Below are 26217 nucleotides of genomic sequence, written 5' to 3' on the forward strand. Positions count from 1 at the left end.
GCTTTTTTGGTTTGTCTTTTTTTTTTCCTTCATTCGTTTGTTTTGTTTCTTAAACTCCACATATGAGTGAAATCATATGGTATTTGTCTTTCTCTGATTGATTTATTTCACATAGCATTATACTCTCTAGATCCATCTGTGTCATTGCAAATGGCAAGATTTCTTTCTTTTAATGGGTGAATAATATTCCATTCATTTTATACCACATCTTCTTCATTCATTCCTCTATTGATGGACACTTGGGCTGCTTATATAACTTGGCTATTATAATTAATCATGCAATAAACATAGGGGTGCATATCTTTTGAATTAGTGTTTTCATATTCTTTGAGTAAATACCCAGTAGTATGATTCCTGAATCATAAGGTAGTTCTATTTTTAATTTTTTGAGGAACCTCCATACTGTTTTCCACAGTGGCTGCACCAGTTTACATTACTACCAACAGTGCACAAGGGCTCCTTTTTCTCTACTCCCTTGCCAAAGCTTACTGTTTTTTGTGTTTTTGATTTTAGCCATTCTGACAGGTTATATACAGTATTCAAAGCTCATGGGCCCCAATTCCCTTCCTTCCTCGTTAGTGATTGCATTCAGTTTAGTCAAACATCCTTGTTGCTGCTGTTCCTTATGTCTAACTACTGAAGAAAATCCCCAAAGACTTTCAGAAATTTTCCTCTGAATGCTTCCATCCCCTTCCGTATTATTTGGCAGAGATGTGAAGAGGGTATCTATATGTACGTAGTGCATCACCACTCAGCAATTTTACTCTCATATTAAATGTCATTTCTCCGTTCAGAAGGTGCCTCAGACTCTCCTTGGCTTATTCCCCCAATCAGATAAGTAGCTGCTAGTTCTAAATGGATTAGCAATTTGCAGTAAATGTTCCCTTAGCAATAATCATTTAAGATTAGATAGTCACTGGCTAAGTGTGAATTTTAAAAAGTTATGTTCTAATATAAACCAAGATTTGTCTATCTTCATACAATTTAGCCAGAAAGTTTCTTTAAAACAGAGATACAGTAACTTTAATATTATGATGGCTTCACAGCATGAAAAAAATAGTCTCTGCTTGCATCATGATGACCTTGTTCTCACCTGCCATGGAGTACATTAGGCAATCCTTTCATATCTTAAGAAATTCTTTTTTTAGGTCCACAATACAGCATTTCCTTTAAAAATACCATGTGCAAAAGCTGGATAGCCTCTTTAATGGTATTCATGAGGCTGAATTTTAGTAGATGCTGGGAATTCTATAATGTTACGAAACGGTTCATAAAATATTGCCATCTGCTATACCGAGTAACAGTTCATTTTTACTAGTTTTAAAATGGCTGTGCTTTTATGTGTTTGGATTTTTGCCTAAGCTTCAAGTTCCCTCTGAAAGTTACTTCTGACCTCGGCCTGAGGAAATGTGAAAATCTGCCTTTCCTATCTTGCTTTATAAGCTTCAGTGAGGAGAATGTAAATGGACTAAATACATTGTGTGAGATTTGACCAGAAAAATCTCTCACATACTGCCTGAGTGGCTGGTTCTGTTTACAATATTTCCAGTTTATATCAGAGTTACCACTTGTAAAAGAAATTGCCTAAAGTGCTAGTACTGAAAACAAATATTTATAGGGGAGTAGGCAGTGAGCAGAAGATAAAGATTTTTATTGCAACTGAGGAAAAAAAAACTTGCAAAAATATCAAATAGAAAATACAGGATAGAGTATGAGCTTCAGAGTGGGAAATTATCTAACTCAACTACTTGCTAAGGGATGAAAGTGAGACCCAGAGGGGCCTTTAGTGACTTAAGGGTGTTACTTTTAGGGACAAGCAGTATCCAATTCTAGATAATATGCCTTTTCTGTGGGAATCAGATTTTAAAGGAGTTTGCCATGAAGTGAAATTGTGACTATATATACACAGTTATTTTCAATTGTTTGGATGTTGGCTGAAACCATCAAATGAGCAAAGAAAGTTGGTAATTGGTGATTACATAGATTTTATTAGGCAGAGTCAAAATAAGAAATAACAAAATAAGAACCAAGTTAAAAAGAAGAAAGGGAGCAAAGAGGAGGAGATGTAAGAGAATGAAGAGGAAAGAGAGAAAAAGAAGAAGGAAGTGAAGGAGGAAGAGGGGACAAGGCAGCAGTATCAGCAGCAGGTCAGAAGACAGGACTCTTAAGTATGAATTCCTCCAGAACGTGGCCATCCCCATTCAACACAATTCCCAATGCCTTTTTCCCTTGTATTCCTGAGTCTCTATTTAATCATTTACATATTCACTTTTCTTCTTTGCTCTCCTAGACAAGTGATGTCCTTCTCATATAAGTTCTCAGAACACCCCCCTTAAGAAAGTGGCTTTGCATTTAAAATGCATTTTGAAACTCCATCCTGCTGACTGCCTCAGGTTGAATGAGCCCTGGGTGTCCTTAGGTTCGATTACCTTTCCGATTCTTTGTTTCCTCATATATACCTCTGTGGGGGAACACTATAATATAATTACCTGAAACATGGGCTTCCTTTGTCATGTAAGGAATAATTCTTTCACCTTATAAAAATAGAAATATCCTATTGGAACATTTCCAGTAAGAACAGATGTTTAGGCAGATTTATTGGTTATCACAAGGGTCTTATAACTTTTCAATTTTTGATTGAGGGGCTATGCAAACACATTACTTAAAACATAAATTGTATATGGTTTCTACAAAGTTATTAAATATCTCATGTAGCCCCAAACCAATTTATTTTGTCCAGTGCTCTGTATCTAGATTAATCATCTGCAGTGCTGACTAGATGTGTCCAAAGACAGCAGGTATGAGGGAGGAAACACATCTCAATGACCTGACAGTTTTCGCTGCATGTTGTCATGGTTTTTGAAATTGATGTTGGCTTTGAGGCATCTTTTTCTAAAATGTGAACATTCAAACCAAGTCTCAAGCATTAGTATGTATTTTAGTTTAAGTAGATTGCTTTCTTCATTCCACATAAATGCGATCACCTCCATTGAGTAAATGGAAATGGTGATTGCATGAGGCAAAAGAAAAGCAATGAAGAATTGGGTGAAGAAACAATTTCGAAATTGGATTTCCTCTAGGGAGTAGAGGGTCTGGAGGGAGGCTCCACTCTGTTGAGTCTAGAGCAGCAAGAAGTCATAGAGCAACAGGACCAGAAGAAGACTGTAAGCTCTGTTGTTATTTAATGTGACTAATAGTGCATGGTTATAGACATTCATGGTACATACATCTATATTTTAATGTAATTTATGGATGATATATGAATAAAACAATATATGAGTGAAAAGAACATAAATGAATCAAAGGAGATTCTAGTGTAGCATGGAAGAACAGGGGCTCTCAAAATTTGCATCAGCATGATCTGGAATCTTCTTAGAAATGAACATTCTTGGACCCTACCCCCATTCTACTGAACCAAAAACTCTGTGAGTGGGGCCCAGCACTCACTCTACACTTCAACAAACCTTGCAGATGATTCTGATCCGGGTTCAAGCCTGAGAATCACTGAGAGAGAGTAAATAAAAGTCAAGAGTATCATTCCAGGCAAGGGAGTGACCTGATGGTGCAGGCAAATGGAAGGGGAAGGTTAGGATGGCATCATCCAAATAGCCTGAAGACTCCCAAGAGAGTAAGTCCCTCTTCATCCAAGCAGAATACAAATGGTTTCCACTCTTAGCAAATGTGCCTTCAGTGCCACTGTGGGGAGACTATCTTGTCCTCAGGATGTCCAAACATGACATCAGGTCCTCTCTATACATTAGGCCAACTCTGTTTGGGGAATATGACTCTTACCAAATGTAGCAAGGCCTATGTGAGCTGAATCTCCCCTTCATTTCATATGTATATCAAAAAGCCAATCAAATGAGTACATTCCAACATGGCAGTTATCCAAATTTAAACAGATTGTATCAATCAGATTTATATTTAAGGACCACCGACTTGCGCTCAGTTTAGTGACAAAAGGAAAGAAGTCTTATTATACACAGGTATTTGTGCAGGAAATGCCAAATATCAGATAGAAGTTGCCCAGGAAACCTCTGCTAAAAGAAAAATGCTCAAGTTTCCCTGCATGTGACCCTAATTAATAAATAGCTAACATAGACTCACTCTGTGCAGTATATTTTTATTTTCTGTCATCTTTTCAAAGCAAAATAAATGTTTTGCCTCATGGAAAAATTAAATATTTCCATTTCAGAAAAACTCACAAAAATATGATTGATATCACCAATTATTAGAATCTTACAATAGCCCTCTGAGGACTTGTTCTTCCATGAATGTGAGTGTTTATCACGGCCATTCAGAATAGCCGTCATAAGTATATGAGTTAGGCACATTATTTTATGGAAATAACCATCAGTGCCTTTTTCTAAGCCCTCATTTCTTCAACAAGGCAGAATTTCAATTTACTATTAGAAAAATTTGTCCCTTACAATTATACTGTATATCATAATCGCCCGTTTTTAATGCAATTTTCTTTTAATGATCACAGCCGTAGATTTTCCAAAAGGTTAGGTAACAGACTAATTCGATGCCAAGTATCTTATCTCTAGAGACTTCAGTTAAGAAATGTCACTTTGATTGTCTCCATAGCAAGCCATGTCATATATGAACAAATCTATCTTACTGTCTATTTTGACCCAATTTTCCATATTGCTTAATAAGCACATTACAGTGAATCACTGATCTATTATCCAAGGAATTATGAAGCTTACGGATTATCTGCCATTGCACCTGCTTTAATCAGTGTATTGCCTTGGGTATTATGGTCATTTTATCCTTTAATAAAAGAATTGTTAATATCTTCATGTGCAATTTCAAGCAATTTGCAAAATTAGGTTAGCTGGATTTTGTGTAGAATTTATCACAAACTCAGTTATTTAACATGATGTTTTCAGGAACAATTCTTATGTTTCCAACTTCCTCAAGTTAATATTTTTATTAAACAAATTATCATTATTCAAAATGGTAAATTTCATTTAGGCAAATAGAGAGTTGTGTTCTTATTCTAAAGTTACTTTCATGTGCCCTGACACTATTAACTAAATTTTTTTAATTTTAAAAAAGTTAATACTAATAAGAATTATAATGGTTATGGCCCTGTATACTTAAAGATATGTTAAAATTATTTTTAGAAACAATTTTCTGAGAGACATGATTGCATAATTTTATTGAGCTGTATAGAATAATTTCTTTGTTTTTGAATATACTGCTTCCTACCAGTGACATGTTAACTCTCATTATTAATTAAGGATTTATTATATCTTCTTTGTATAAGTCACATATATTGCCAACATAATGACACTGGATATGGAAATATCATACGTAGAATCCATATCACCTCTACCAGAAAGTCAAAGTCTACATCACGCACTTGAATTTATTTGCATTCAAAAAATACCCATTGAGTAGACGAACCATGAGAGACGATGGACTCTGAAAAACAAACAGGGTTCTAGAGGGGAGGGGGGTGGGAGGATGGGTTAGCCTGGTGGTGGGTATTGAGGAGGGCACATTCTGCATGGAGCACTGGGTGTTATGCACAAACAATGAATCATGGAACACTTCATCTAAAACTAATGATGTAATGTATGGGGATTAACATAAGAATAAAAAAATAAAATAAAATAAAAGAGGTAAAATTAAAACAAACAAACAAAAAATACCCATTGAGTTATCTGTTGTGTTCAGCCCTTACTCTCTATGAGCTCACAGTCGACTAGGAAACTAGGAAACTAGTCAACTGCACTGCAACATGGAAAGCTTGACTGAGAAGCAGCAATTAACAATTAAAAGCCAAACACTCCTTTCTTCCCAGGAGAAAGTGAAATTAATGAATTTTAGTTTTCTGATAGGTATAGGTTAAATTTCCTAGAACTTTAAATATAATTACCTCTAAAAATACCTGTGGTACTGAGAAAATGAATACTTTCCGTTAGATTATCCAGTTTAGATTTATGCCGACTTATTACCAATACTTCTGTGTTTTTAGCTTGTCATTTCAAGTGTTAGATAGTGAGTTCTTTATTTGGTGTATCCCTACAGGCTAGCAAGAAAACACTTTTATCTAATTTAGTGACAACCAAAAGAAAGTGAAAAAGGGTAAAAGAAAAATATTTCTGTCTTAAGAGAATTTTACTAGTATTGATTATAACACTCTGTGTACTACTAACTAGGGACATTTTCCCCCAATTCATGTCTCTTGAGAGGGCCCCATTTGATCAGCAGTCCCTTCTCTTTGATCTTTATACCCTATTTCCTAATCATTTACTTAAGCTAACTTAACATAAGGAAATGGTATACCAGTAGCTCCAGAAATGATATACCAATAGCCCCCTCCACAAAACATGCAGACATTCACCACATGTGTTGCTTTAACTATATTTAGGAATCTTTTGAATCTGCTTTGAAAAATAGGTTTATCAAAAGTTATAGATCTCAACTTTTTAAAAAAATGTTTTTCAACGTTAAGGGTTGATATCTGAACTGAAGTAAGACTGTCCAGAATTCAAATTCCATACAAAATTCCACTTTTGTACCTGTTCACCATACTCCATTCCATATCCTTTCACTAGCCAAAACATGAGAAACTGGAAAGAGTATAAGATGTCACTCATAATATTTAATTTGAGCCTTAGCTCTGTCACTCTCCTCCTACAGTTTGGGGCAAGTCATTGTCTCCCTCCATCTCCCATCTGTTATTTATAAAGCTAACTTGAAAATAAGTCCTGCTGTGTTATCACTAGGGGCTGCCAGAAGCATCAAGTGCCATAATACATGTGTACCTGTCTTGTAGTTCTAGTTTTTGCTGGAAAGGGCTTCACAGCTACGGGGAGTTATCAACTAAAGAGATGATGTTGAAACTGTTTCTAATAGTTCCAACTTTCTGGAGTAATAAATACCCAGATTCTAGATCCTTTGCAGGTAGCCCTTAAAGTGCTTTTGTAAGATTAGTTAATTTGGGTTGATGTTATGTCTCTTTCTAGGCTAATGACCTATACTTATGTATAGAAATTTTCATCCTTCATGTTCAAAACTGAGGTACATTGAATTGTGACACGTTTGAACTGCATTGGTGGCTTAGAAGGAACACATTTCCTTTATGTAAGGGGGGTTTAGGCCTTTGAGGTTTTTTGCACAGATTTTCTAACAAATATTTTTCCCAAAAATGTTTACTCAGAGCATCTCCGGTTATGTGATAATGAAAACTCATATATCTTTGAAATGTCTTATGATGACATTTGGCAAGGATCAGTGAGAGTATTCTCAAATACTAGAAAAATCAAAATAAACGTGTGAGGGCAAATTCTAAAGATGTTTTATTTCCCTGTTATTTGGTGGTTTTCTGAATTTCAAAGTGATAGTTACTATTTATTATTCTTAGAAAAAAAGTATGTTATTCTTATCCTTTCATGCTGGTTTATTTTACTTTTCACAACAATATATTTGCCTTATGTACAGTGAATATAGGATCTATTTGGTATATACCAAATCCATGCCTCAGAGTTTCTTATGTTCAAATTTTAATGATTGCATAATACTAATTAAGGTAATTCATTTCACTTAGAATAAGGGGGGACTTATGAAAAAAACAATATTAAATTTACTACATTAGGATTTTCCATATTTTAATAATTAATTCAAAGAAATATGTACAAGTAAAATTTTTGGCACACAATTGTGCATTATATAAAACCCAGACACAGGGAAGACTATGAATTTTATCCTAAGAAATTTTGAAGAATTTCAAGCAGCAGAGCAAAATGATGATATCCATAATTTTAAGATATTATCATGTACACATTGAAAACTCAGGAGGAGGAGAAACTAGAAGCAGAAAGAAATTAGAAAGATGGTAAGTGATTCCTAAGGGGAACAGAAAAGATAGCAGATGAAGTATATTTATATGAGGTTCAGTTCACAGGACGATGAGATATCAGAGTGAGGAGAATGGAGTCAAGAATACTTTCAGGAATGCTAGCTTTCACAATATATAATTGTATATTATACAATATAATAATTGTATATATTAGTCTGTGGTTTCTAAGGAAATATACAGCTGGAGAAATAGATTTGTAAGGCATACAAATATGTTGGATAGAAACTTGGAACTTGATGAGCCTACAAAGTAAAAGTGTATAGAATAAGAAGGGGCATATACTAAAGAGAAAATTCTAATCAGAAGAAGGAGCCCACAAAAAAGATGGAGAACTTATCCAGAAAGGATAAGGCAACCAGAGAGGAGGGAGTAGGTTAGATGTTAACTGTTGCTACTGGGCCAAAGAAAATAAAGACTGAGAAATTTCCATGGAATAAAAAGATGGAGGAATTTTTGGTAACCTCAGCAAAGATATATTCCTGGGGTGATGTAGGTAGGAAAAAAATGGTGGATTGAGGAATGAGTGAGAGATGGGAAAATAGAAAAAAAAAATAGGAGAGCAGATGAAGGGGTAGGAGAGGGAGAGATTTGGAAGGAAACAAAAAGATTTGGAGTTGAGAGAATTTGGGTTGATGCATTGTTGATATTTGTATTTAACTTTTTTTTTTTTTTTTGAACCAGGAAAGAGAGAGGATTAAGATTAGGGCTGAGGTGATTGATAGAGCAAATTGTTAGGGAGGCAGAAAGAGATGAGTTAAGAGCAGACTCTAGTCTCAGGAGAATAAATATCACTCCCATAAAAATAGGAAGGAAGAAAGGAAGGAAGGTAGGAAGACAGCAAGGAGGGAAGGAGGGAGGGAGGGAAAAAAAGGGAGGGAGGAGAAAAGTTGGTTAGATAAGATTAGGGTTAGCTATGTTGGCTACAAGAAACTTGAAGCACTTTTTTTTTTTTTTTTTTTTTTGCGTGTGTGTGATGGCAGGAGGGAAGTATGTTTCCTGAAAATGAAAGTCTTAGAGGAAGAGTCTGTAATTTCATAAAATAGAAAGCAAAATTATAAGGAGATTCCCAGGAAAAAATCTGGAATGTAGAATAAATGATTATTGGATGAAAAGAAATGAGGAAGAAGAGAAAGAGGAGGGAAAAACTGTGGCTATATTTTTCTTCCTTTCTACTTCTGTGAGTAGTAATGACATTCCAAGCTTTTGTTTATACATTCAGCAAATGTTCACTGGGTGTCAACTATACCAGGCACATTTAGGGACAGAAAACACAAGAAAGCAAACAAAAACCTTATTCTCAAGAAGCCTCCTTGTAAGAGGGAGGTGCTGGAAATAAAAGAACAATGTGATGATGACAAGTGCTAGACAGACATTATCAGTATGGCAGGTCCACCATTACTAAGTGACTACTTCTTACCAGATCAGTGGGGTTTACTGAGATCTAAATGACAAGAAGGAATTGGCCAAGCAAAGCTAAGGGGAATCCAGAAAGTAACTTAAGGCAAGAATGAGTTTGGCACGTTATAGGGAGAGAAAGAATGTCAATGAAGAGGAGAACAGAATGAGATGAGGTCAGAAATGTGGACAAAACCCCAATCCCATTAGGCTTTGTAAGCCAGGAAAAAGAGTGTAGCTTCTATTCTGAGTGATGGAATGCCATCAAAGTTTTAAGCAGGTGAGTGAAGTGATCTGATTGACTTTCTGAAAGATCACTGGAGTTGCTGTGGAAAGACTAGAATTTAGGAGGTCAAGGGAGAAAGAATAGATAATTGGGGGGTATGAGGTGATGATGTCTTGGGCTAGGGTGGTAGAGATGGAAAGAAGTGGACATATATACCTTGTGTTTAAAAGATCCAGTGGGACTTGCTGATGGATTGACAGTGAGAAATCAAGGATAATATTTTGGTTTTTGGCTTCATGAGGGGTCCATTTACTTAGAAAGGAAATTCTAGGGTAGGAAGATAATCTCAGATTCTGTTCAATCATAAATAGTTTGAAATATCTATTACATATTCGTGGAGAGACTTTGAGTCGGAGTTGAACACAAGAGTCGGGGAGTTCATCTCTATTGCTATCCCCTTACTCTGCTTTTTTTTTTTCTCAGTAGCACTTATTTCCATCTGACATACTATTTTCCTTTTTATATTCCTTTTATTTATTTATTAAATGTCAAACATACACACACACACACACACTATAATGGGAGCTTCATAAAGACAAGGAATTAATTGTAACTGCTATGTCCTCAGCAAATGGTACAGTACTTACTCGATTCTTATTAAGTATTTATTTTAAAAAAAGACTGGGATGTCCCACCTTTCTCTTGGGTTGTTTGTACATTCTGAGATCATTTTATAATGCCAAAGTGAAGAAACGAGATAGATGTCCATGTAATTCATGATGATGTTCTGTCATTCCTTTTCCCTATTCTTACAGGACTGAAGTTCTCTAGGTTACCTCTGTACAATATCAAGAGACACAACAATTTTTCTACTACTTTAAAACATTTCAAGACATGTGAATCTCTACAAATCTTTCTAAGCACCATTAGCCAATAGACATCATGTACCCATTCAAACTCTGGAGTACTACATCCTGCCTATCAGTATCCTAGGAAAGAAGACAAGGGCCACTGTCTCTCTTCCCTTCCATCTACCTTCTTTCTCTTAGGCCTGTGGGTATTTTTTCAAGTCCTGTAATGATGAGCCAAGAAACAAGATACAGCTGTATTTATTTTTTGCTTTCTTTTTCATCACATCCTTTCTAATGGCAGTGGATCTCAGTGTAATGATCTATGTGTTTGAAAGGGCAGAAAAGAAATGAGAAAATAGCAAGAGAATCAAACAAACAAAAAAATATAATTACTATCTTTAAAAATAATATTCTGACATACATAGGTTTTTTTTTCCTATTTCAAGAAGAAATGAATTTTACTAACTTTAGTAATATTTTTGAAAGGAAACTTTTATTAAACTTTTGAAATAAACCCAGGGGTCCAGGAAGTAAATCACATGAAGCACCAGCAGTGGGTGTACCCTCTGATTCATCCCGTCAGGGCAGAAGTTCGGCATAGTGTACTTGGGTCATCTGCTTAGGGTCTCAGAAGGCTACAGTCCAGTTTCCAGGTACAGTCTCACTATAGTCTCAACTGGTGAACGATCTTCTAAGCTCCCTAAGGTTTTTAGCAGAATTCATCTCTGCAGTTGTAGGACTCAAGTCCCCATTTTTTATGCTGGCTGGCTGCTCCTCGAAGCTGCCCATAATTCCTCAGGGCCATCTCTATAGACCTTCTCACAACATGGTGGTTTACTTCTTCAAAGCCAGCAAGAGAGAGTCTCGCTACCTTCACTTTGCTAAGACAGAGTCTTATATAGTGAATGTATGGTATTCACAGAAATGACATCCCATCACCTTCGCTGTATTCTATTATTAGAACTAAGCTCACAGGCCAGACTTATATTCAAGGAAAGATGAGTCTATAGTACATAAGGACTAGGAGTCAGGGAATCACTGGGGGTCAATTTAGGGACCCTCAGCCACAATAATGAAAAAGGTCTGCATTACTTTTTTATTGCTACATAACAAATGACCCCAAATTAGGAACTTAAAAACCCACATTATCTCACATTTTCTGTGGGTCAGAAATTTGTCATAGTATTACTGGGTTCTTTGCTCAGGGGTTTATATGACAGAAGTCAAGGTATCCTGGGGGCTATATTTCATCTGAGGCTCATGATCCACTTTCAAGTTCACACAGGGCCTTAGCAAGATTTAATTCCCTGAGGTTGTAGAAATGAGTTCAAAATTTTATTTGAGTTATTGTTACTTTTAGCAAAACTAGTTTTGTGTTATAATTTTCCATTTCTAATATGTAAATCTAGATGAATTAAACAAATTACAAAAAGTGCCAAAAGTATATGAAGTTAATATTTTTAAATATAAAAGGTAATCTTTTAAATAAACTTTTATAAACATAATATTATAATGAAATATTTTTGCAGCTATTCAATTGTGATAAAATTATGCTTGAAAACAATCAGCCAATGACTCTAGAAACAGTAATTTCAATAAATATACTTTCTTAAAGGATCTCCAAATGCACACATCAGGACATATCTCGAATTGAAATGAGCATTTCATTTTTTTTTTTTTTCAAAATTAAGCAATTGTATATTACTTGCCCTGCTCATCTGTGAACATCCTGGCTGCTGATTAACGATTTCCTTTTTTCACTTGACAAATGCTCTTCTAAAATATAAGCTTTTGCTCGAGTGAATCCACCTTTTCTAGCATCAGAGATTTTCCTCAAAGTGTCACATTCTCTTCTACCTTCTACTTCCTCTTTTTTATGAAGAAACACATTATTTATCTCTTTCTCTCAAGGCTGAAGAATGGATCTCCATCACTAGGGTTAAAGAAAATCAGGATTGGGGTGCCTGGGTGGCTCAGTCAGTTAAGCATTGACTCTTGATTTTGGTTCAGGTCATGATCTCAGGGTTGTGAGGTCGTGAGATTGAGCCCCACAATGGGCTTCATGCTCAGCATGGAGTCTGCTTGTCCCTCTGCCTCTGCTCCTTCCCCTGCTCTCTTTCTCTCTCTCTCTCAGATAAATAAATAAATAAAATCTTAAAAAAAAAAAGAAAATCAGGATTGATGCTCATCCTCACAGTCACAACCTACATTTGTCAGTGGGATTTCATGACACTATTGATTCAATTGCAGATCAGTGTTGAACACTTGTGACAGAGTTAGCTCCAGAATCAGTAGTCTTCTCTTGGCCCAAAGGGACCCCAATAGTTCTGATTTGCATAAGTCTGTTTTTGTTTTTTCATTCTTTGTAGAGTCTATTGTTACCAAGGTCTGAAAGCAAAACAAAATATTGATCATTTTACAGAAACAAAAAAAAAATGTTTACATTTGGCTAGAAGAAAGCACTAAACTGGAGCACAAGAATAATTTTGGAGTGCTTATAATTTGTTCAAGACTGTGAGAAATGACAAAAGTACACCCCTTCCAACCTGATATGTCCCTCTGTTAAAGTAATTCATGGAGAAAGGACACACATTTTTGGTAATTTTGAATTTAAAAAATTGCACCCCTAAATTTGAAGGAGTTCCAGAATGAGGGCTACAGACTGGAACTGTCAAATTTAAGTGAAAAAAAAGTTGGATGTGCTATGGCATTCGTGTCTGTGGCTTGGATATCATATGACCTATGCTGTTTTTGAAATTTTAAGAATCAGTAGATTGAAAGTAACAGAAAAATAAAAGAAGATTGAATAGAACAAATGCCTTAGTTAAACTATATTATAGAATTGATTTATTTGATCATCAATGAAGATTAATCAGAGCCAAGTTACATGCACTATCAATAAGTAGTCATGTGGGGCGCCTGGGTTGCTCAGTCGGTTAAACTTCTGCCTTCAGCTCAGGCCATGATCCCAGAGTTCTGGGATTGAGCCACACATTGGGCTCCCTGTTCAGTGGGGAGCCTACTTCTCTCTCTCCCACTCCCCCCTGCTTGTGCTCTCTCTCTCTCTGTCAAATAAATTTAAAAAAATCTTTAAAAAAATAGGTAGTCGTGTGAGATATGTATTAGCTGTATCAGCAAGTGATATCTCCCTTATCCTATTTGATGCCCAGCCTTCCACTCATCCCGTAAGTCTGCACTTGCATGCACACACACACACACACACACACACACACCCCCCACATACAATTCCACTATGGTTAACAATATTAAGTTGGATGAGAGCAATTGAGGTACCCAAAGGAATTCGGAAGTTACTGAGGAATTAGGGCCTTGGGTGGGAAATACAGAATGAAGGGGATAGAAAATAATTCAGAAATGTATTGCTTTATATGGACTCTTTTAAGCAACTTCTGGTGTATATATAACATTAATCAGAATTATATTCTACTTCTTTTGGTTCTTATTTAGGCATTATACACATGCTTCTATTGAAACATTACTCAAGAAAATGTATTTATTGTAGTTAACCATTGCTTCCTCCTAGAATGAGAACCCTAGTTTCCAGGGTTCTTACATTTCCCCTCTCTTTTCTCTTTCATTAGTACTGTCAGAGGTGGGACTGAAGACTAGAAATAAAACAAAACAAAGTAAAAAATACAGCATTGTTAGGTGTTATTAATACTTTTAAAATATAGGCTTAGTGATAAAAGTGGTCTCAATATTTGGCCATATTACGCTTTTTAATTACCTGTGCATTTTATCAATCTGGTTCCAATATTTGTTATTATAAATAGATGAAAATTAACTGCATGACTGAAACAATTCTATTCGATATATTAAAGATATTATTATATAGTAACTGCCTATGTGTTCACTTCTTCAGACCATACATGTTCTTTTACAGATTTTGCTCTTGGTCCATCTGCTTCTGAGGGTAGAATCAAAATATATATATATTTTTAAAGTCATTCTTTACTTCAGGTCTCAAGGAAATTTACTGCAAATGGTCTGTCTTAGATGGCAAAATTGTCACAGAGAACTATGACATTTAGTTTACAAAAGGGCACAAAGGAAGAAAGAAAAGAAAAAAATTCAATTTTTTAATGTTTTTGGGTTTTGCTGTCATACAGTTAAACTTCTCAATGTTTCACTCTTCCTACATATTTATGTTAATTTTCCTATATAATTTAGCCATAAACATTTACCATAGACAACTTTCTCCTCAGAGTAAATAGAGGATATCCATTCAACCAACTTGGATTTTCTGGTCAATTATCTTCTTTTCACCACTAAAACGAACAAGCCTGGAAGAAAGGACATAAATGAATGACTTTTTAATATTTTATAGTTATATATCTTTTTAACATATTGATAGTTAATATTTATATGTTTATAGTTAAAGTTTATAGTTGTATCTTTTTTTTTTAAAGATTTTATTTATTTATTTGAGACAGAGAGAATGAGAGACAGCAGGGTCAGAGGGAGAAGCAGACTCCCTGCCGAGCAGGGAGCCCGATGCGGGACTCGATCCCGGGACTCCAGAATCATGACCTGAGCCGAAGGCAGTCGCTTAACCAACTGAGCCACCCAGGCGCCCTATAGTTGTATCTTTACAAACACCTAACTATATGTTTATTGTTACACACCTTTTAATAATTACTTATCTAATAATTTTAAATAGCTTTTGTAATTGTATATAATCACAAAATTATAATTTATAATTTAATTTTAAAACATACTTTTGTTATAGTTTAAATTTTTAATAACAATTGTAAAATATAATGCTTTATTTTTTTTGTCTTTTTTTATTTAAGTACAATTAACGTACAGTGTTCTATTAATTTCAGGTGTTTAATACAATGATTAAGAAATTCTAGGGTGCCTGGGTGGCTCAGTTGGTTAAGCGACTGCCTTCGGCTCAGGTCATGATCCTGGAGTCCCTGGATCGAGTCCCACATTGGGCTCCCTGCTCGGCAGGGAGTCTGCTTCTCCCTCTGGCCCTCCCCCCTCTCATGTGCTCTCTGTCTCTCATTCTCTCTGTCTCAGATAAATAAATAAAATCTTTAAAAAAAAAAGAAATTCTATACATTTCTTCTCAGTCCTCCTTAAAATAAGTGTACTCTTAATCCCCTTTATCTATTTCACCCATCACCCCACTAACTTCCCCTGTGGCAACCACCAGCTTAAAATATAATGCTTCCAGGGGCGGTGGCTCAGTCGGTTAAGCGTCTGCCTTCTGCTCAGGTCATGATCTCAGGGTCCTGGGATGGAGCCTTGTGTCGTTGGGCTCCCTGATCAGTGGGGAGTCTGCTTCTCCCTCTCCCTCTGCCTTCCCCCTACCCCCGCTCATACTCTGTCTCTGTTTCTCTGTCTCTCTCTTTCTCAAATAAATAAATAGAATCTTTAAAAAAAACTATAATGCTTCAAAAATGAAAGATTTACATTCATTGGAAGAGACATCCACATTCAAAATAGAAAAAGGCAATAAAGAATGGCATGTTTTGGACATGTTTTTGCACATATGCATTGTACTGTGGCTGTCCCAATATTCATATGTGGGTAAAAATCTATTTGACTATTCCTGTCAGCCATAGCACTTTCATCTCCTTTTTTATTTCCTTGGGTATTTTGAAGTTGCTAAGCTCACTCATCAACACAAGTCTTCCTGACATTTGGCATTTTCTATTTTGTCACTGTCGCTCTGAAACAAACCTAGGATGTTAATATATCTTAGTACATAAATCCAAAACATTTAGACAAAATAAGAAAAGAAAAAAAAAGACAAAGAAGGAAAGAAGCAAAGCAAAGTTAAAGTAAGAAAAGTCCATCCAGTGATATCTTTGTTGAGGCCAAGATATGGAAATACCTGAAGATAGCTTTAGACCCTTGCTCTGGTCTTATTTCTCCTTATCCAATTCTTTTGGGAAGTTTGATGCTTTTCCACTAAATACTAAACATATTATTATTTTTTCATATATGTTTTCATGCTTTTTCAAATTCTATACCCTTTATTTTTACACCTTACATCTTGTAAAGCCTTCAAGTTTTCTCTTAATGATACTCTTTCACTCTATCCATATTCATTACTAACTCTTATTCTATAACCCAAACTAGTGAAGTTGTTAAAACACAAACTTCCATTGCTGGCCCCCACACCCCTCCAAAATAAGTTTTGTTCTGTACCACTGCAAGACTCTGAATGGATCACCTATTTCCCCTCAACTTTAAAGCTATCATGAAGAGTTTGTGTAGTAGAAAATAATTTTTAGGTTTTTTTTTAAATAAATGCCTGATTTCTTGAATTTGTTCCACAAATAAGGATATCTAAAATATAGAAATACTTAACACAAAATTGAGGGGAAATCTGCTTTTAAAAATATGCCCACAAGGGGTGCCTGGGTGGCTCAGTCATTAAGCATCTGCCTTCAGCTCAGGTCATGATCCCAGGGTTCTGGGATTGAGCCCCACATCGGGCTCCCTGCTCGGCAGGAAGCCTGTTTCTCCCTCTCCCACTCCCCAGCTTGTGTTCCTGCTCTTGCTGTGTCTCTCTCTGTCAAGTAAATAAATAAAATCTTTAAAAAAATATATACCCACAAGATCCAGCAATTCCATTCTTATGTATATACCCCCCAAAATTGAGAACAGGTAAAATATTCATATATTCATCCAAACTGAATGTTTATAGCTGCACTATTCACAAGAGACAAAAGGTGGAAACAACCTAAGTGTCTGTCCATCAATGGATGAATGGAGTGGATGAACTGTGGTATATACATACAATGGAATATTATTCAGACATAAAAAGAAAATACTGGTACGTGCTATAACATGGCAAAACCTTGAAAGCATTATGCTAAATGTAATAAATCAGACATAAAAGAATAATTATATGATTCCATTTATATGAAACATTCAGAAGACTTGAATTCATAGAGAAAACAGATTTGTGGTTGCGAGGGACTGGGAGGAATAGGGACTAAAGTGGCTGCTTAATGAATACAGGGGTAATAAAAATGTTTTGGAATTTGATATAAGTGGTGGCTTCCCAGCAATATCAGTGTACTAAAATGCCACTGAATTGTACACTTTAAAATGGTTAATTCTTGGGGTACCTGGGTGGCTCAGGCAGTTAAGTGGCCAGCTCTTGATTCTGGCTCAGGTCATGATCTCAGGGTTCTGGGATCAAACCCTGTGTTGGGCTCCTTGCTCAGTGGGGAGTCTGCCTGAGGATTCTTTCTCTCTCTCCCTCTGCCCCTGCCCCCTCTCATGCCCTCTCTCTCTCTTAAATAAATAAATAAATAAATAAATAAATAAATAAATATAAAAAAATAAAATAAAATGGTTAATGCTGTAATTATTTGAAATTCACTTCAATTTTTTAAAAAGGGAAAAATATTTCTGCATACACATTTGGAGTCAACATTTTTAAACATAAAGATACATATAATAATAATAGTCTCTGGAATCTTCATTTTAGTATTGCTCTTAATTTGTCTTTATTCAACAATACTTTCCTTCATTCCTTTTTTTTTCTTATCTGATTTCAGAGTTGAAGATGCAAAAAGAATGTAATAGCCTTCAGTTTCTCCAGGTTGTTTTATTGGTTAATTAATACCTGTTTTAAGTGGTTGAAAATATTTGAATGTTCCTGAGTTGTGTATTAATGGGGTACTAAAACATGCCCTGTCATGTCTTAATTCCTCCAAACAGCCTCACAGTGAATTAGTGAAAAGTGATTAAAACTTAAATGCCTTACCACTGAAGTACTTACTAACTTAGTCAGATATGATTAAATGCTTAATCATTTGTTCACTAGCTGTCATAAATCTTTCTTCATTCTGGTGATACATATTATAATTTTTCTGGGTCATTTAGGTTATAGACCATTTTCTTGTTTCTCTAGATTTTATGTGCTCTGTTCTTTCCTTTTAAAGCATTATCAAACATATGGAAGAAACGTATGGTCAGCCAGTTATGTTATAAAAGCCCTTGAATATTGGGTGAAAATGCTCACATAATGGGGTTTTAGAGTAGGTCTCTTATATAGCCTGTCAAGAAGAATACCGATGTTACCAGAATACAAAATATAAGATCCCTCTGTGAAATAAATTCAGCACCTGTCTGGGTTTTACTTTTATATCAAGAATTTAGAAAAGCTATGGGTATTTCTTACTCAAATTATTCATGGTTTTATGTTTCTATGAAAGTAGGGTGTTTCATAAAATATATGCCTATTAATATTTCATAATGAATTCAGTTAGTAGTCATACTATAAAGTCGTTGAGGTCAGCAAAGAATCATTGTATAATGAAAACACTTCTAAAATTGTTTTTATACTCTATTTATATTTGAGGCAAAATTTGGGACATTAAGCAAACTGCTTTACCTTATCAAGCCCTCAATTTTCCTTATCTGTGAAATAAGCATATTTTACAATTCCAAGATTGTTGTAACAGTTATACAAATTCATATATAAAAAGTGTTTTCCATACTGCCCAATTCTGCATCCACTTCTCCATCTCACCTAACAAATTCCATTGTTCATTCTTTAAGTTCCAATTTAAATATAATTACATTTTAGGGGCAGAATGAATAGATGGATGTAAAAAACATAGGATGACACTAATTAATCTGTAAATTTAATGCAGTTTCAATAAAAATCAAATTTGGGGGACCTTGATGATGTTTGTAAATTTCATGTAGGAGAATAAATGATGTATGAATGTCTCAGATTCTGTTCTCCGACCTATTATCTTTTCCATCCAGTTTGAGTTCCTAGATGATTTCACCCACTATTAAAGTTTTAAATACCTGTATATTTTAACAACTACCAAATTTTACCTCTACTGTTCCCAAGACTCTTATATCCAACTGACCATTTGATTTCTCAATGTGGATATCTAACAGGCATCCCAAAGTTAAAGCTAACATGTTCCAAGCTGAAATCTCGACTCCCATTCATCTCATTAAGACCAAAAACCTTAGAATCACTTTTTATTTCTCTATTACTTTTTATAATTTTTACTGAAACATCAGCAAATTCTATTGCTTACCTTCTAAATACATCAAGAATTTGACCAGTTCTCACCAACGCCACTATCATCATGGCATCCCAACCTACCATGATGAAATTTCAATAGACCCCTGGCTTATCTTTCAGCTTCCACTTTTGCCTCTCTATGATCTATTCATCACATAGTAGCCAGAATGAACTTCTTAATACTTGAGTCAGAGAATGCAGTTTATATATTAAAATTCTATGTGGCTTCTCATTGCTCTTAAACAGCAAAGTTCTTAAAAGACCAACTAGCCCCTTTCTGGTTCTTGATATTTTTTCTCTTCCTAGATTGCTGCACTCCAGCCACAGTGGGCATCATGTGGTTATTCTTCAAACACTGTTTGATACTTCTGCCCTAGGGCCTTTGTACACAGTCTTTCCTTTGCTTGGAAAGATCTTCCTCCAGATATTCTCAAGGCTCCCTCCTTCACTTTTTTCAAATCTCTGCTTGAATGTCCCATCTTTTAAGAGGAATTCTCTGACCATCTTCTCTAAAATAATACCCTTGTCTCTCTTTGTAATGGTTAATTTTTTTTAAAGATTTTATTTATTTATTCATTAGAGACAGAGAGAGAGAGGCAGAGGGAGAAGCAGGCTTCCCGCGGATCAGGGAGCCTGATGCAGGACTCGATCCCAGGACCCTGAGATCATGAACTGAGCCAAAGGCAGACGCTTAACCATTTGAGCCACCCAGGTGCCCCGTAATGGTTAATTTTATGTGTGAACTTGGCTAGGATGTAGTGTTCATTTGCTCCATTAAACACTAGTCTAGATGTTGCAGTGAAGATATTTTTCAGATATGATTAACAATTAAACCAGTGGACTTTGAGTAAAGCAGATTACCTTCTCTAATATGGGTGGGCCTCATCTAATCAGTCAAAAGCCTTAAGAGAAAAAACTGAGTTCCCTCAAAGAGGAAGGAATTCTTTGACTACCCTTTAACTCAAGACTGTGATATCAATGCCTACCGGAATTCCCAACCTATTGGCCTTCCTTGAAGATTTCTTACTTGCCAGCTCCCACAGTCATATGAGCCAATTCCTCAAAATAAGTCATAGGTCTCTCTCTCTCTCTCTCTCTCTCTCGTGTGTGTGTGTGTGTGTGTGTGTGTGTGTGTGTGTGTGTGTGACTGTCTGTCTTATTAGTTCTGTTTCTCTGGAGAACCCTGATTGATACACCCTTTGTTTACTTGCATATTGTCTGCATCCTCTATTTGAAGATAAACTCAAGAAGGAAGAAGTTTTCAGTATTATATTCACTGTTGTAATTCTAGTACCTTGAAAAACAAAGCTGGGGGCATCACGTTGCCTGATTTCAAGCTATATTACAAAGCAGTGATCACCAAGACAGCATGGTACTGGCACAAAAACAGACATATAGACCAATGGAACAGAATAGTGACCCAGATATGGACCCTCAACTCTATGGTCAAATAATCTTCGACAAAGCAGGAAAAAATATGCGATGGAAAAAAAAGACTGTCTCTTCAATAAATGGTGCTGGGAAAATTGGACAGCTATATACAGAAGAATGAAACTCAACCATTCTCTAACACCATACACAAAGATAAACTCAAAATGGATGAAAGACCTCAATGTGAGACAGGAATCCAGAGGAGGACATAGGCAGTAACCTCTTCAACATCAGCCACAGCAACTTCTTTCAAGATACATCTCCAAAGGCTAGTGAAAGAAAAGCAAAAATGAACTTTTGAGACTTCATCAAGATAAAAAGCTTCTGCACAGCAAAAGAAACAGTCAACAAAACAAAGAGGCAACCCACAGAATGGGAGAAGATATTTGCAAATGACACTACAGATAAAGGGCTGGTATCCAGGATCTATAAAGAACTTCTCAAACTCAACACCCAAAAAAAAAATAATCAAGTCAAAAAATGGGCAAAAGACATGAACAGACACTTCTCCAAAGAAGACATACAAATGGCTAACAGACACATGAAAAAATGTTCATCATCATTAGCCATCAGGTATATTCAAACCAAAACCACATTGAGATACCATCTTACACCAGTTAGAATGGCAAAAATGGACAAGGCAAGAAACAGCAAATGTTAGAGAGGTTATGGAGAAAGGGGAACCCTCTTACACTGTTGGTGGGAATGCAAGTTGGTATAGCCACTTTGGAAAACAGTGTGGAGGTGCCTCAAAAAATTAAAAATAGAGCTACCCTATGACCCAGCAATTGTATTCCTGGGTATTTACCCCAAAGACACAGATTCAGTGAAAAGAAGGGCCATATGCACTCCAATGTTCATAGCAGCAATGTCTGTAATAGCCAAAGTGTGGAAAGAGCTGAGATGCCCTTCAGCAGATGAATGGATAAAGAAGATGTGGTCCATATAGAGAATGGAATATTACTCAGCCATCAGAAAGGATGAATACCCAACTTTTACATCAACATGGATGGGACTGGAGGACATTATGCTAAGTGAAATAAGTCAAGCAGAGAAAGTCAATTATCATATGGTTTCACTTATTTGTGGAACATAAGGAATAGCATGGAGAATATTAGGAGAAGGAAGGGAAAAACGAAGGGGGGGAAATCGGAGGGAGAGATGAACCATGAGAGACTATGGACTCTGAGAAACAAACTGAGGGTTCTAGAGGGGAGGGGGGTAGGGGGGTGGGCTAGCCTGGTGATGGGTATTAAAGAGGGCACATATTGAATGGAGCACTGGGTGTTATACGCAAACAATGAATCGTGGAACCCTACATCAAAAACTCAAGGGTGTATCAATCAGGGTTCTCCAGAGAAACAGAACTAATAAGACAGACAGTCACACACACACACACACACACACACACACACACGAGAGAGAGAGAGAGAGAGACCTATGACTTATTTTGAGGAATTGGCTCATATGACTGTGGGGGCTGGCAAGTAAGAAATCTTCAAGGAAGGCCAATAGGTTGGGAATTCCGGTAGGCATTGATATCACAGTCTTGAGTTGTAGGGTAGTTTTTTGTACAAAAAACTAATGCTGTAATGTATGGTGATTAACATAACATAATAAAAAAAAAACTAATGATGTATTGTATGTTGACTAACATAACATAATAAAATTAAATTAAATTAAATTAAAAAAAGAAAAAACCTTGGTGCCTATTTGCCAAATATATATATATATATATTCCAAACCTATTTGTTAATGAATCAATGACTAAGCACAAGAATGTAGAAATATTATAATTATTTAGAATGAACATTTTTTCTACCAAACATTAAAATGAATTTGTGGGAAATGGTAAAGTTTCCTTCTTTATTATAGCTAAATAATATCCCATTGTATATATCCATATGTAAAGCTACACCACATTTTCCTTGTCCTGCCATTTGCAACAACATGGATGAAACTGGAGGACATTATGCTAAGTGAGATAAGCCAGACAGAGAAATTAAAATACTGTATGATCTCAATTTTATGTGGAATCTAAAATAAATAAATAATATGAACTCAGAAACAGAGAGTAGAATAGTGGTTTCCAGAAACTGGGGAATGAGGGAAAGGGGGAGATGTTGGTTAAAGGGTACACACATTCCATTATAAGATGAATGGTTCTGGGAATCTAATGTACAGCATGTTGATTATAGTTAATAATGTATTGTATATTTGAAATTTGCTAAGACAGTAAATCTTAAGTGTTCTCACCACAGAAAAACAATGGTAACTATGTGGGGTGATGGAAATATTAATCGATTGTGGGACCTCATCTCACAATATATACTTATATCAAATCATCATATTGTATACTTTAACTGTGTAACAATGTCAGTTATATCTCAATAAAGCTAGAAAAATAACTAATAAAAATAAATTAATAATATAATAAAATAATAATAAAATTTAATAAAGAAGACACATTTGTAACCAAGCATACATCTGTTTCCCATTAAATGCTAGTGCATTTAGGAATTAAAAGGAGTTTGTCTCATTTCTGTGAATGGGTCTTCTATTCACTGCATCCACTTCTACTTATCCAGTTTAACTTTCTGCCATTCAAAGGTCTACCTAGGCTTTACTTCTGACCATTACCTGGAATTCCAAAATTAATAACCTCCTCATCCTTATTGGATGGCTGATGGTATCTGTGCTGCCAAAGCAAGCACATGGAGGGCTGATGTTACAGAAGCCACACAGTCCTTTATTGTCATTGTCCTCAATTTCCTTCCCATATAAGATTCTGTGAGTAATACCCTTTACTGAAAAGTAGGAAAATTTATGGTACAGGAGAAAAAAACACTTAAATCTGTATGCTAAGTATGCCTGTTCCAAGAGTCTAAAGAAAATGGGAGAAGAGATCTCCTTCAAAGGTGTCCAATTGTTGACAGCTCTCAGTGCTAAGTTTGCTTCTCTATCCTGATGTCCAGCCTTTTACCTCTTTATTGGCTGAAGAATGCACGACACCTTCTACTCATATTCACTCTGCCTCCTACTCATATATTTCTTGACTCTCAGTAGTACATTTTTCAAGTCCTAAATTACTCATTTTAAACAATCATTATAGAAAAGACATCAGCTGTAGGTTTTCAACATCCCAATCAGTCTTCTTTGAGACCTCTTCACCAGTTTGAAATGAATATGTACCTTGCTCCTTCTTCCTGCATCCTTCCTTTTATGGGTAACTATTAGGCCAAACACTGAGTGAAAGGGGCCAGAGTTAGCAAATGTTTGTGTACAAGCACACTTGCACATTCAGCACTCCTTTCAAAGAATATATATTCAAACAATTTCCTAAAATCAACGTCATCCAAAAATCCCCCCTCAGATCCACAACAAAGACAGAATTTTTTATTGCTTTGTTGACTGTGAATTCTTCTTTTTTACTGTGGTGCTCAGCCCAGCCCTAGTGTCTGCTGATATATAAATAAACAAGACCTTTTGCTAAACCTTGTAAAAAACAGAGACACAACATTCTTATCTACTCAAAGACCTGGCCAAAAGTTTGGAAACTCCCTTTCAGTATAGAAATGAGAGTCAAGCCCTCCTGCACTGGGAAAAAAAAAATATTTTAACACCAGACTGGGGGACAAAGCAGCAAACATGGTTAATTTTGGAGAAAAATATGGAAGACATTATATGGCTATATAAAGACAGCTGTGAGGTGATTCTTGAGGATCCAATTACCTTAGAGCCAACAGGAGTGACCCGGTAAAACAAAATCAGCACCGAGGTCCCTGCTTTCCTGTAAAGTGTAAATTCCTCCACAGAAGAGGGAGATGGGGGGAGCACATTAATTGTGTTCTTCACAAAGGGAGTCACATTAATTTTGAGTGAGAGAGTGACAACTCTGGAAAGCTCTGTGCATGACTCAAAAATCTTGAGATAAAAGGTAATTTTTTTCCCAAAAGGTAATTTTTATTTTATTAAAGTCATTTCTAGAAGATAAAGTTGAGAATTGGATATCTTTGTATGGTGATTGAATGATTCAAAATTTTCTTAATTTTGAACAAGGAAATAATAAAAACAGTACGAATATTTAATAAAATGGTAGCTATCCAGAATAGTTTTTCGTAAAAGAAATACTGTTTTTTAGGGACTCTAAATCATCCGCTGACTTGTACCATAAACAGCAGCTTCCAGGCTGAGTCATGACTCTAGCAGGCCTGGCTGGACACCATAGGGAAGTTGGGACACATATTTGTCATAAGACTCATAATTTATCCTGCAAAATATCAGAATGACTGTTAAAAATAAAAGCTATTATTGCTCCTATATGTAAATTGTTCACTGTAGTTTTATGTATCAGAATTATTTAGTTTGTATTTTAAACTAGATTTTATCAATTTGAAAAGTAAATTTAATTTGGACAGAATGGTGAACTATTCCTCTTAAAGTTCTTTTAAAGTTTTGGGGGCATGACTTGATTTTCATTACATTTTATAGAAATATGTCTACTGTTAGTTTGTCTTTTAAAGGGGTGAATCAGAGACTCTCCTACATATAATAATTGAACCAAAATATTCCAGTACTGATAAATTTCAGTACATTATATTATCCCAATCTGCTACTGCAGAAAATAAAAGAGATGGGAAGAATCAAAGTCAAAGAGGACCCCAACACAAGGGAATTTATTAATACCATACTACATTTCTTCCACATCTAACCATTCATTCATTCTTCTACTCAACAGGTTGTATTAAGTGTCCAGTGCGTGCCAGGCACTGTTCTTGGCACATGGGATAGTCGTGGACAAAACAGCCCCAAAGCTAAGACTGTGACAATCTTTTTATTTTGAATCAAGTCACTTAGCTGATAAATGACAGAGCTAGACTTTCAACACAGGTCTCTAGAATTCAGAACCTGTATATTTCTTTCCTTCATCCTAAACTATATTTCCTCTTAATGAATGGAAAATGTTTAATTATGAAATTTCAAATCTCTGAATTAAATATAGGGCTATAATTTTTCTAATGTTTTATGTCTATAGGGCACAGAAGAGGAGATATGTATATTTAGGGGGTAGAAATGGCTTATGTCTATCCCATTTGCCCCCAATTTTTTACACAGTAATTTTTATAACCATAGAAATGGCTTCTGAATGATACACACTGTTTGACTTGTTGTGGCTTTTATCTTTCATAACCACAAAAGAGAGGATGTTATTTTTATAGTTTCTGGAAGAGACTAGAATGAAATTTCCACTATTGTGGAATTAATTAAAAGTTAGCCTTCAAAATGAATCATTTTGCCACTGAGAACACTTTTAAAATATATTCTCATGATCTTCACTATAATTCAGAGTAAGTATTTGAACATTTACAATAATAAATACAGGGTTTCTTAAAAGCAT

General features: G+C 35.6%; 1 protein-coding gene across 1 annotated transcript in view; it reads left to right on the plus strand.

Moving 5' to 3' along the window:
• ROBO2 (roundabout guidance receptor 2) overlaps positions 1 to 26217 on the plus strand; it is a 1281409-nt gene that overhangs the window by 157760 nt on the left and 1097432 nt on the right. The gene's annotated exons all lie outside the window — the stretch shown is intronic.

Source organism: Neomonachus schauinslandi, chromosome 1 (assembly GCF_002201575.2).
Source record: "Neomonachus schauinslandi chromosome 1, ASM220157v2, whole genome shotgun sequence".
Taxonomy (NCBI): Eukaryota; Metazoa; Chordata; class Mammalia; order Carnivora; family Phocidae; genus Neomonachus; species Neomonachus schauinslandi.